At 33.8% G+C, this 12,827-nt stretch overlaps 1 long non-coding RNA gene across 6 annotated transcripts; it reads right to left on the bottom strand.

The window, feature by feature from the left end:
* Positions 1-536: 536 nt before the first annotated feature.
* On the bottom strand, positions 537-6,746 carry LOC139851795 (uncharacterized). 6 transcript variants are annotated; one of them, XR_011760722.1, is made up of 8 exons: positions 6,554-6,746; positions 6,248-6,392; positions 5,709-5,925; positions 4,907-5,593; positions 1,623-1,719; positions 1,303-1,431; positions 1,114-1,186; positions 537-786 (listed from the first exon to the last, which is right to left on the bottom strand). It is a non-coding gene; the product is annotated as an uncharacterized lncRNA (long non-coding RNA). The 6 variants fall into 6 exon arrangements; XR_011760721.1 differs by having other exon boundaries at positions 1,114-1,431; XR_011760720.1 differs by lacking the exon at positions 537-786 and having other exon boundaries at positions 795-1,431.
* Between the last annotated feature and the right edge of the window lie 6,081 nt (positions 6,747-12,827).

Genomic DNA, 12,827 nt, shown 5'->3' with positions numbered 1-12,827 from the left:
TGTGCGTTACTATTGGTACCTATTACTTGTATTATACACTTACAATGATGAAACAGATATAAGCATTTTTTTTTCATGTTCATGTTCTTACAACTTCTAAACATAATAAGCTTCTTTAGCCACCTTGTACCTTTTACTACAATAAGCAGAGACCGATGTAAAAGAATTTTTACCTCTTGTATGAGGTGTTGCATGTGTGGTAAGATGCTCTAGATGGTTCTTTAATATCTTCAATATTTATGATTTCTTTTATTGTTGGGAAATTTATAAGGATTCTTATGTCCACGCCATCTTCGGAAGTTAACCGAAACTCTAAACCCTAAAGCTAAACCTAAACCCTAAACTCTAACCCTAAAGCTAAACCTAAACCCTAAAGCTAAATCTAAACCCTAAAGTTAAATCTAAACCCGAATGCTAACCTTAAAGCTAAACCTAAACCCTAATGCTAACCCTAACTCTAATATAGAATAAATTTGAAACTCCGTAAACTAATATGATAGTATTTGTTTGGTTGCGAGTTAACGGACGAAATCATATAATGAGGCTGTATAGTTGATAAAATCAAAACAAATATATTAGAATTAATGGTGTATTAATGGATGATTCAATATTAGTAAACGAAAGGTGCGATCCAATTTTCAAATCAAAGAACTTGATCATCAATGTACATGTTCGTGAATAGGGAAAACTCATTGATTAATTAAATTTTTTTTCCCTTTTTGGACGCTCCAACGGCTCCCCCACAACGGCTCTCGTGTCCCCACCAACCACAGCTCGTCACATAACCTGCAACAATTCAATTTTCAGCTTTTTTTGAAAACAAAAACCGCCGCACTCCAGGCGTTTTTTGGTCTAGTCGGGGGTTGAAAGAGTCAGTTAAAGCACGGGTGGGCATTGGGTTGATCCGCAAACATATTTCTACGATTTCTCATATATATTCATACAATACCAACCTACCTCTTTGAATATAACAGCTTGTAGGTTGTATACACAATTCAAAGTGATCTACTTGAAGGTTGTATACACAACCAAAGTGACCCAATTGAAGGTATATGAGTCTAATTTCCTATACTAATGCTTGAGTATCTATATAAATTGAAAAATGTCACTTACGTGTAAACTTGCCATTCATTCAGAGGATAATCACTACATCCCTCATCATTTCAGTGCTCTAATTTGATAAACTCTGTAGTAACAAAAATTGACAAAATAGATCAGATAGCACATAACCTGAAAATTTTGAACACATGCTCATTATAATTTTACATCATTACATGAAGAAAAACATACTCATTGAAGTACCTTAAAATTAATCAAATTAATATCTGATATACAGCTACAATCTTTTATCGCAAGTCCTCCACTGGAAGCTGGTTTTAAAATAAAGACTTCTAATAAGCTAATTGATTATCCATCTTTCAATTGTCCTACCTATACACACCGAATTGAATTACATGAACATATGGATTACATTCAATAGTGCTACCTTTACAATACATCAACAAACCAAAACGAAGTTACACAAAGACAGCAGGTTACAACAATGCGGCAGTTAGTATGTGATATGAACAACATACCAACATAAAAAAACAATACAACGTAAAATTAAGACCTAAAATTACCTGAAAAAAATAGCCGATCGTTGTGCAAAACTGAAATCACCGAAAAAAATGCCCAGTTAAACCGTAAAGTTGAGAAAAAAAAGTAGCCAGATAAACCCTATATCAAACAAAAAACAATACCTTTGAAGATGGGAAAACGTAAGTAATGTAACAATTAACAAAATAGGCAACAACAACATCGAATAAAATGAGTAAGCTACTAATTATGAGTGTAAATCACAACAAACATGTTGACAACATTATAAACCAATCACCACAGAATCGCAAGCTAAATAAAAAACTGATAGAAATCACGGTCTGAAGAAGACGACGATTGTGAAACAACCCAACCCGTATTACATACGATAATTTTTTTTTTTTTTTTAAATAATACACATTTACGCGCCAATTAAATATGTAAACCATTCTACACATTTCATTTAAAACGTACAACAATTTAAATGTTTACATAAGGCACAGAGGCCATTAACGAATGTGATGCAAGTTTGACCAATACAAGAATGATAGTTTTAAACCAAACAACACATCGAGCATGGTTTGGGACTAAACTACCCAAAACGCTAGGCCAACTTCCAAAAGCTCTAACATAACATCATCAAGGGACACCTAGTGCCCAACAACCCCTTTGCCCTTATCCGCACCTGCATCTAAAAGATAAACAACGAGAGGGGTAAGCTAATGCTTAGTGAGTGCAACAATTATACGTTTACATATACAACCTACTTACTTGCAATCACTTATACATTTACCGCATACATGCTAGCAACATAACTAATCATACCATCACAAGTATAATACTAAACCTTCCACATATCGAGCTAGCATAACAATAGCATATAATTTAAACAATATAATATGCTACAATCCCCACACAACCATGGTTAACCAATCGAACGAGGGAACGGTGTTTAAATACCGTCGGAGTTCATAACAATCATTAGTGCACTTAACACCTCGTACACTAACCCCACGGGTGGCATCTTAACACCTCGATACTTCACCCTGAGTGGCATCTTAACACCTCGATGCTTCACCCATCTACTCTACGGAGTGGTGCCTTAACACCTCGACACTTCGCCCCTAGGTGGCATCTTAACACCTCGATGCTTCACCCTGAGTGGCATCTTAACACCTCGATGCTTCACCCGTCACGTGAGAAGTGGTGTCTTAACACTTCGACACTTCACAAATCATACTACACAAATAAATACATCATATATGCACGCATATAATTATTCCACTCACCTTAACACCTCGGTGGTGATTTAATGCTTCCGAATGCTTCAAAGCAAGTACCTATTACATAAGTACACATTCAATTACACAACTAGTGGAATTAACCACATTACACATATTTGAGCATTTAATGACCCGATTCGCATTAATGACTCAACCGCACCAAAACCGCCCTTAAATGGCCAAGACCCAACTTTAATCACTAAAGCTAGTGAATTAAAGTTTACTAACTTCAATTAACATAACTTAGGGTAATTCATACCCATTTCATCCAAACTAGGTCAACATTACCCATTTGACCCATCATAACACTCACACTTACAAACTTAGTCTAACATGACCCAATTAACATCTCTTTCAACTTTAAACAAGTGTCTTGATGCTTAACAACACAATTTACACTTAAAATTCTCATTAAACAAGACCAAACCCTAGATTACATCTATTTAGGGTTTTCCTTTCATCACATGACCCAAGTTCACCCATTTTAACCCCAAATGGGTCATACAAGTCTCTAGTGGCCAAAACCCTAATCATAAACCAATTAAAACTCATATCATAGAGTTAGGACTTACCAAGACTACCAAAGTGTAGCTAGAGACGCAAGGAACAACTTTAACACTTGGGTTCGGGCAAGATTCAACCTTCTTCTTCACCAAAATGGGCTTTCTCACACTAAAAGTCTCACTCTCTCTAAATTTGTTTTTAATTAAATGCAAATGAAATAAATGAGCAAGAGATAAGCTTGAACCAGCTTTTAGACTCCCAAAACCGGCCACAAATGAAAAGACCAATATACCCTTTTTTTAAATTACAAAATAAAAAGGTATGCTGATTCAGGGGTGTGCGCGCCGCGCGCACTATAATACGCGCCCCGCGCACTAAGTGTAACTTGTGTGAGCCGCGCACCTATAATGCGCGCCCCGCGCACCAAGTGTAAATTCTGTGAGTCGCGCACATGAAAGTGCGCCCCGCGCACCTAGTGTAATTTTTGACTGATCACTTTTTCTTCATACGTGCGCGCCTCACACCCTAACAAGCGCGCCTCACACATTATAGACTTCAATTTTTGGACATTTTCTTGCACTTTTAACCAATCGAACTTATACCCACAACCTTTATAACCCGCGATAACATAAGAGTTTCAAAATATAGGAAAATAACACAACTTTCGCGATAAACACTTTAAACTATACATAATTGATCACGGTTAATATTAAACGTTTACAAGGTAAAAATACGCACCTTAAGTCATATATAAGGAAATCGGGATGTTACAGATTGGTCTTCCCAAGTTGTGGTAATTAACGTCCTAGAGTATAGAAATTCTTAATAGGTCTTTAGGAAGTTACTGATTATATTGTCTTTAGGAAGAAAATATATTATATTTGACTCATAAAACCCATTTTGACAAGTAGCAAATACATGACCCGCTGTTAACACCTACGTTTTCTCCTCTACCAATATCAATTGCAACTTCTGTAAGTATCAGTTTAATATAGCTTTTTACTATACAAAAACAAGTTCATTAATAATGGACTTATGCTCATTAAATTATTAGTAAAATTAATGCCTAATTGGCAGAAATTTCTTAAAATCAAAGACATAAACTTAACTAAAAAACTACCGAGTAATATTGAATACCATAAGTAAGAATAAACGAAGCCTATAACAAATTTATTGACATCCTCTGAACTGAGTTGAACACATAAAATTGTGTGGCAATGTTCGAGGCTGCACTTTTGAAACTGAATTGTATATAATACTGCATCAATACAGTTTAAATAACATGTGTCAGCTAATGTGAAGTTATAACAATGGTACTGCGTATTGGTAAACAACTAAAAAACACAAAAAACGTTGGTAACCAGTATACATCAGCATACTCATTCTACCATATATATAGTACATCTTATAATTCGATTATTCACATATTCCGTACAGATCAGTGATAAATTGCCCGAAACTAATCCAAAAATGTTATAGCATATCATGTCATATAAACATATAAACATTGGAGATTGAATGAAATCGATTCAGAAATGTACCCTTTGTGTGCGTACGACCCATAATTACTGACCTTTTCTTCGATCGTTATCATGCCCAAACCTGAAACCATAGATTTTACAGAACCTACATTATATCAACAAAAACAAATTTTCTATAAAAGCAAATTTTAACTGTGAGTTCGAAACTGAAAATCACAAACACGGAGTTGAAGAAGATGATGGTTGTTGCGACGGAAAACTTTACTGGAGGAGAAGACAAAGGTCATTTCGAAACTAATGATAGTTATCATCCCCGAATCTGAAACTCCAAATTTTACAAATTATACATTATATCAACAAAATCAAAATTTACATGCTACTACAAAACTGAAAATCATGTACGACGGCGGAGACGATGACGACTACTGCGATGGAGAGGGTTACAGTCGGAGAAGACGGTAGAGACGATGACGGTAGTTACGATTGAGAGGTTTAAAGGCGTAGGCGACGGAATATTAAGTGATTATTAAATACTCACCACCATTTAGCAAATAGAATCAACCGACCAATTTAGCAAACTTGATTCAGTTTCACATTCAAATCAAATAAATAAAACTCGGTTTTAAATCAAAAATGTTAATCTCAGTTTGATGAAGCAGAGCAATATGATGATATTTTTTTCGTGTTGAACCCTAATGGAACTGATGTTGTAAAAAGAATTCTGCAAGAAATACAATTCTGGCAAACCTGAACAAAACCAATAATAAGAGAACAACGCAAAATAATCAGATAGTGTTAACGAATAGATATAATCCGATAAAATAAGTTTGAAATCTGCAATGACTTATAATAGCATATATACCTGAATTTGGTATGCGATTATTCATAACATAAGGCCCGATTATACAAATAATCAATTGTTGAACACTAACGACGTAATCGATTGAAAGCAGGTGAGCGCAAGCGCGTGACCACTTCACATGCCTTCAACCAGGACTCTTAACTTTTTTCCTACCATCACTATGGTGGACTATGGATTAGATCTCGCCAGTGTAGTGTAATCCGAATGGTTAGTATGCCTGAGAATATAACAAGAATAATGTAAATAGAAGAAGCACATACCAACATTTTCTTTCACAATATCTGAAGGGTTTTGAGTTTTAATTTTTTTTTTATCTCTAGCGGGCCATGCATATTTCACATATAATGGCAGACCTCGTGATTAGTCTTTCACATATTGTGTATCAGTTTACAACAATACAAAAAATCTTAAAGATCAAATCTTAAATTAAAGCAAAAACCATAACCCTACATAACCAATTTATCTATTTTGTAGTTAATAACTTTGGACTAAAAATATGTAATTTAAACACTAAAAGCAGAATTTTAATTGTTTAATACCCAATTATGCAAACGAAAATCATATGGAATGTAGCTATAAATCGTTTGATGAATCACATGATCAGAAGGAGATGTTTTTGGTGAAGCCTAATCAAACTTGGTTGTCAATTGAACTCTGAACGAAACCAAGATCCTGCACTGATTCCTGAATAATGAATCAATAAGTAAAACAAATAAAAGAAATAAATGATAAACACTAATTAGATCGAGTGAAATTATCTATGCTAAATAATCTAGAAAATCGTAATATGATTTCATCAGAAATATTAGTATGTTATGCCTAAATTTAGGGTTGTTCATAAGAACCTGTCAATCTTCTTGTTGTATTTGATCTACAACCGATTAATCTTCCTGTTAATCATTGAAAACGATCGGATTGAATGTTGTCGATTGAACATGAATTGTTAATCATTGAAAAAGGATCTCGATTGATCGGATTAGTTGTAGTATATGAATGGCTTGAAATATACAGAACCCTAATTTTACCTTTTGATTCCGCCCAAAAACAATGTTAGGAGGGTAATTTGGTAATCAAACATATCATGCAGTTGATTTATGAGGTCATAATAAAGTTTAGAAAAAATGGATGGTCTAGATTAGTGAGGAGTAACTTAATAGAAGGCTAGGATTATTTATGGTTATTTAAGATGATTTATTTTTATCTTTGTTATTATAATATAAAGAGATTATTATTATTATTATTATTATTATATTTGTATTGAATCCATCAAAATAGATGAAAAATTTACTATTTCAATAAAATGAGAATAATGTTGGCTAAATGAATTCAACATACAAGCACATACAAGCACATACAGATTACGAAAAGATTACAAAAAAAAAAAAAAAAAAAAAACACACGCTATATTGATTTAACATAAAATTTTCAATGACAATAAAGATTACAAAAACCACATATATAGAGAATAGAGAACTAACATCTATCAATATAGTAGTCATATAAAGCTCTAAAATGATGATGTTATCATTAAGCTAATTACCCTTCAATTTTTATAATGATGATGTCATAATTATATATTAATTTAATTAAAAAATAATATGAAATCTTTTATAGAAGGAAATATTAATCTCTCCTAAATTGTAATTTTAATTTTCTAAAAAAAAATAAAAGACATTTATTATTATTACTAATTATTATTATTATTATTATTATTATTATTATTATCAATATTATTATTATTATTATTATTATTATTATTATTAAAAATATAATTACTTAACTTTAAACGAACTTTATTATTATTATTTACTTTTAATATAATAATTATAATTACTATATTATTAATATTCCGCGAATTCGCGAAATTTTTTTAGGGACCAATTAATTACTGATAATAAAGCAAGTTATAACCTTAAATAAAACAAATAACACAAAGATGAAAATCATAATACTTGAAAAAAGTTTGAACTCGTGCAACTTCTTCAGACAGATTACTCCATTATTGTAATCTCTTAACATGTCGATCAATTATATACATAGCGAAAGTTGTTTGTTTTATTGTGAGTATACTCTAAATCTCCTTAAAAGTAATAGCGCGTAATATATCTACCTACAAGAAATTAAAACAAATAGTATTAGAACATTCATTGAAATAAATAGATCACATTTTTACATTAGAAAATAACGTTGAAAGATGTAATAGTATGAATGCGGAATGCCTCAGTTAAATATATTAAAATCATCTGATCTAAACAATTTTCCATAGTTTATAACTTGCCAATTTGCTCAAACATGTTATTTTTAATATTGGATATAGTAGCATGATCTCCTTTGTCAAAAAAAAACTTTTTTGAAAACGTATCCAATATATTTTTTTCAGGTTAAAAAAACAATCGTAATCGTTGATGCCAAATTGTTAGAAATAATGACCTATGTAAGGTAATAGTGGTATTGTCGACTTCTTTATCTATAAGCGAGCCAACTTGATTAGGTCATAATTCTTCATAAGCCTAATTCCTAAATAAAAACCTCCTAAATTAGAATGTTAAGGATTTGGATCAATTATCATAGCCATAACTAACACAAGTTCACAGCTATATATACTACTACACTAACACATTAATAATTTATTTATTTATTAATATTTTTTGTGGAAATCTGATGAGGTTCAATGAAGCATTTGAAGGTTACTGCAACACTAACAAAAAGCCAAGTTTCAACTCGATAGTGTTATATTCTGTTACCGATTCCACTAATATTGTCAACTCTATAAGTTATCTATCTTTATATCTAATGATGAATACTACCTTCTCAACAAAAAAAGATTTACATGTTGACATTTGACAAACTCAACTTCAAATTAGTATTATCGTGATACTGTATCATTTATATTTATAATTTTAAAATATACACCGTATATTATAATAAAGAACAAAAAAGTGGTGGTAGGTCAAGCTGATCCAACTCATTTTCTGTGTACACCCCCATTATAATGAATTTTAACCCGTCCATTTTGTCACATAATGACATTTAAGTATATTTTATCACCAATTCTATTTTACTATTACCATTTTGGTATCTAATCTAATGTAATATAATAAATATAAATAAAAATAAAATTAAAAGGCTTCGTACTAAAACATTAAAAAGATCTCACATTATGAAATGAAGCAATGTAAAGGGATGTGATCACATGTAAATACTTACAGCATGAGATAGAGGTACATCATATCACTTTCGTTACAAAACTAAATGTTTTTAATACAACACCATAAGCAAGACTGTCTCTTTCGATTTCTCCCATTATTGCTGCATGAAATCACAAATAACATAATGATGAATTATATTAAGAAATAACGACAAAATCAAGAACTTGAAAGTAAACTAAACCTCAAGAGATTCATAAATTATAAACAAGTTTCATTACTTTAAAAAAAGTAAGCTTTCACTAATAAAACTAAAATAAACTTTTGAGGCTTCAATAATATGTCCTCACCAAAGTGTTCAATAGTAACCATACTTAGTTTTAATGGGCCTATTCAGTAAATAGTACTATTCAGTAAATGATTTTAGTAAAGGATCAGTTGTGATCTCGAAGTATACATATTTCGAATTCATAAAGTACACATTGGATAAGATTCACAAATACTCTAACCATTTATTCCTACTTGGATGGTTTTAGTAATGATTTACTGGTACTTACAACCAAGTAACCCCATATAATTTGTTTATATCTTTATTTAGGTGAAAGACCATCACTTGAAAGAACTTACTTTGGTGCCATGGAAACTCGATACCCATTTCAAGTGACCCGCTCACCCAAAAATTGTAACACCGTATTTTTTACATACACATTTTTTTTTAAAGATACTCACAGCGGAAGACTAATTAATGTACATATCATATATTATTTACAGAAACATATGATTACACAAAACACTGGTGTTACGTTATTACTATAAACCATTTAACCATATAGTTTATTACAAAAACACATCAGAGTAGTACTGTGTCAAACATCTTCGGTTGTCCTGCAAAACCCACCAAAAGCTGCTAATACACACATGCAGGGCAAAACACTGTGGGGGAATTAGCATAACGCTAAGTGAATGACAATATCTAGGTGTACATCACTACAATCATCAAGCACGGCTTATAGGCACCGGTCACTAATCACTTAAAGCCATACACAAGAGGACTGGCAACCCATAGCTGATCAAGCTGGAATATACTTATAGTCCACACTACTGAGTCACTGGTATAGTCTTCCAGACGTGCCGCACTCGTCATTCACACTATACCACTAATCAGTAACACTTGGACCCAATACTATTACCCTAAATACACAAGGTAAATAGCATTGACCTCTTACGTCGCACAAAACACCTCGACGTTCACTGGGTGCGCACATAATCACATATAGTCACTGTACTGGTCACAGACTCATTACACAGTCTAATTAAGCATGACACGGATCACTATACTTGTCACTGTATAATCACATCCATAAAGATAATCCCACTCACCTGGAAGCACAAGAACTCAGTTGTCTTATATCACTGAGCCTTCACCTTTCCGTTTATCACCTGAGAATATCAATTCTTAAGTTAGTACATTTTTCAATCAAATTACACATTAGCATTAATATCACAGCAATATAGTAAATGGGTCAAAATTTCACTTGACCCAAACATACAAACACTGTCACTCGCACGGATGAGGTCTCACTCGTGCGACTGACTACGCTCACTCGCACGGGTGAGTATCCTCACTCGCACGACTGACCTATCACTTGATAATAGTGATTATAAAACCTACTCACATGGTTAAGTGTCTCACTCGTGCGAATGGACACGTCACTCGCACGAGTGAGTGTCTCAGACGCACGGTTGAGCAAGTACAGCAGTACAACTGCACTTCGAGCTTTTTACACTCAACCTAAAGTTTGATTTAGTGTTTTAAAACCTTATCATTAGAAACTACTCCTCAAGACGATTCCAATGATAGTTTATTCGTCAAAAACGGAGTTACGGTTTGAAAGTTACAGCCATTTCAATTTTACCAAAAGCTGGCCACTGCTCACTCGCGTGGTTGAGACCTCAACCGTACGGTTGAGCCCTCAACCGCGTGGTTGAGCCCTCAAAAGTGTGCTCAACCGCGTGTTTGAGCTGTCACTCGTGTGGGTGCTGAAAAACACCACCAGCACGCTGTTTTTGGGTTTTTTACACTTAAAACTCGATTTCTGCAAGTTTTGATCAATCAAATGACCCAAGAACACTATATAACACATATATAATCTATTTCTAACCACAAACAAGCATCACAAACACATTCTGTAACATCCCGTTTTTCTTCATACATGTCTGAGGTACTTGATTGATCTTTAGAATGTTCATACTTGGTTGTATAATAGTATAAAGATGATTGTACGATGAGTGCATGAAGTGTACCAAGCGTACACGTGTTGCTTGTTCGAATGTCGAAGAAAACTGGACGTTGTTTGAGTTACATGATGTGTACGTACCTTTTCGATCCCAAATAAAGTTTGAGTTGACATTTCAAAACCTTACCATTAGAAAGGAAATCTTATTACGTTTCCAACGATATTTGATTCATCGAAAACGGAGTTACGGTCAAAAAGTTATGGCCAAAACAAGTTTGCTGAAGTTCGGATGAAACAGGCAATTGTCACGGCGCGACAAATTGCTCCGCGGCGCGACAAATGCCTATGTTGAAGGTCAGAAAGCTTGAAAAACATGTTCTAAAATCACCCTTTGGGCCACGGCGCGACAAATTGCTCCGCGGCGCGACAATAGGCACGATCTGGTGCTGTTCAGCCTTTTAATGAGTTAAATGAAGGGCAAAGTTGGTATTTCACATATGGACGGGTTTTTGGCCATAAAACTGATCTCAATCTTATCCAAACCTCATTCTCTTCATTCTCCTTCCCTCCCACTCACACACCAAACCCTAGAGAGAGAGTAAAGGGTTTAGAGAGAGAAAGCTCAAATCGGGGAAGAAGAAGAGTGTTTTGGGTCGGGTCACAAGAGTTAAAGTTGTTCTCCTCGTTCACGGCTACGTTGTGGTAGTAATGGTATGTTCTAATTCCGAAATTCATCTTTATGATTTAATATTCAAGTTAGGGTTTTTAGATTTTTAGTTGTAAAACCCATTTAGATGATGAAGTGGGTTTATGGAAACTAGTTATTTTTGATACATGGCGGGTTTTGGGTTGATTGACGTTTTGGCCATGATCAGGCTTTGGTTTTGGGTGTACTCACTTAGTTTAGTGATTTTGGAAGCGTTGGAACCCTTTTTGGGTGTATTTGAGTTGACTAATTTTGTAATGGGTCAAAATTAGGGTTTATGTGTCAAAATGGGTTTTGAGTCAAGTTTTGGTGAATTAAGTATGTAAATACTTGTTTTAGGTGTTATTTGGTGTTTTGGTAATATAATCACTAGTCGTTAGTGATTTTGGGCGTTTTTGAGACTTAGGTCAAAATGGGTCGACTTTGATTGGGTCAAATTTGGTAATGACACTAAATTGAATTAAATGGATGTTAAACACTTTTTGTTAAGTGTTAAATGGCATTTTTGAATGAAAGTGAACGTGAGAAATGATTTCGGGTTGAAATTGGTATTTTAACCATAAAGTCAAACTTGGTCAACCATGAAACGGGTTTTTGGGCAATATACAAGATAGTATGCATTTAATGGCTAAAGTTGATGTATTTGGGTATTTCGGGAACGCGGGAACTAGTCTCGTTAGTTTTGGACCTTCGGGTGTCGTTAAATGTATAAAAAGGTGTATTTTGCACTTAGGTGTCTAAATGGGTGGATTGTGGAGGTAGGTATAAACCCTTGGTTAATGGTGTTTGCGTCAAATTCTCTTGAAGGGAATGTGTGTTGATTGTGTGAATACCTATATGTATATTATAGGTAAAAGCTTGCTCGGTTGCGTTTGGTGGCGACTTTACATACATGACTTGTGCATGCATCTCGAGGTGAGTGGAATAATTATGCGTGTACGTATATAATGTATTTATTTGTGTCGTATGAATGTGGCATTGTCGCGTTGCTTAAGACACCACATTGTAAAGAAGTGGATGTCGCGTTGTT

This window comes from Rutidosis leptorrhynchoides, chromosome 6, assembly GCF_046630445.1.
Source record: "Rutidosis leptorrhynchoides isolate AG116_Rl617_1_P2 chromosome 6, CSIRO_AGI_Rlap_v1, whole genome shotgun sequence".
NCBI classification, from domain to species: domain Eukaryota; kingdom Viridiplantae; phylum Streptophyta; class Magnoliopsida; order Asterales; family Asteraceae; genus Rutidosis; species Rutidosis leptorrhynchoides.
The sequence above is the reverse complement of the archived record's forward strand: the minus strand, read 5'-3'. Positions and strand labels throughout refer to the sequence as shown.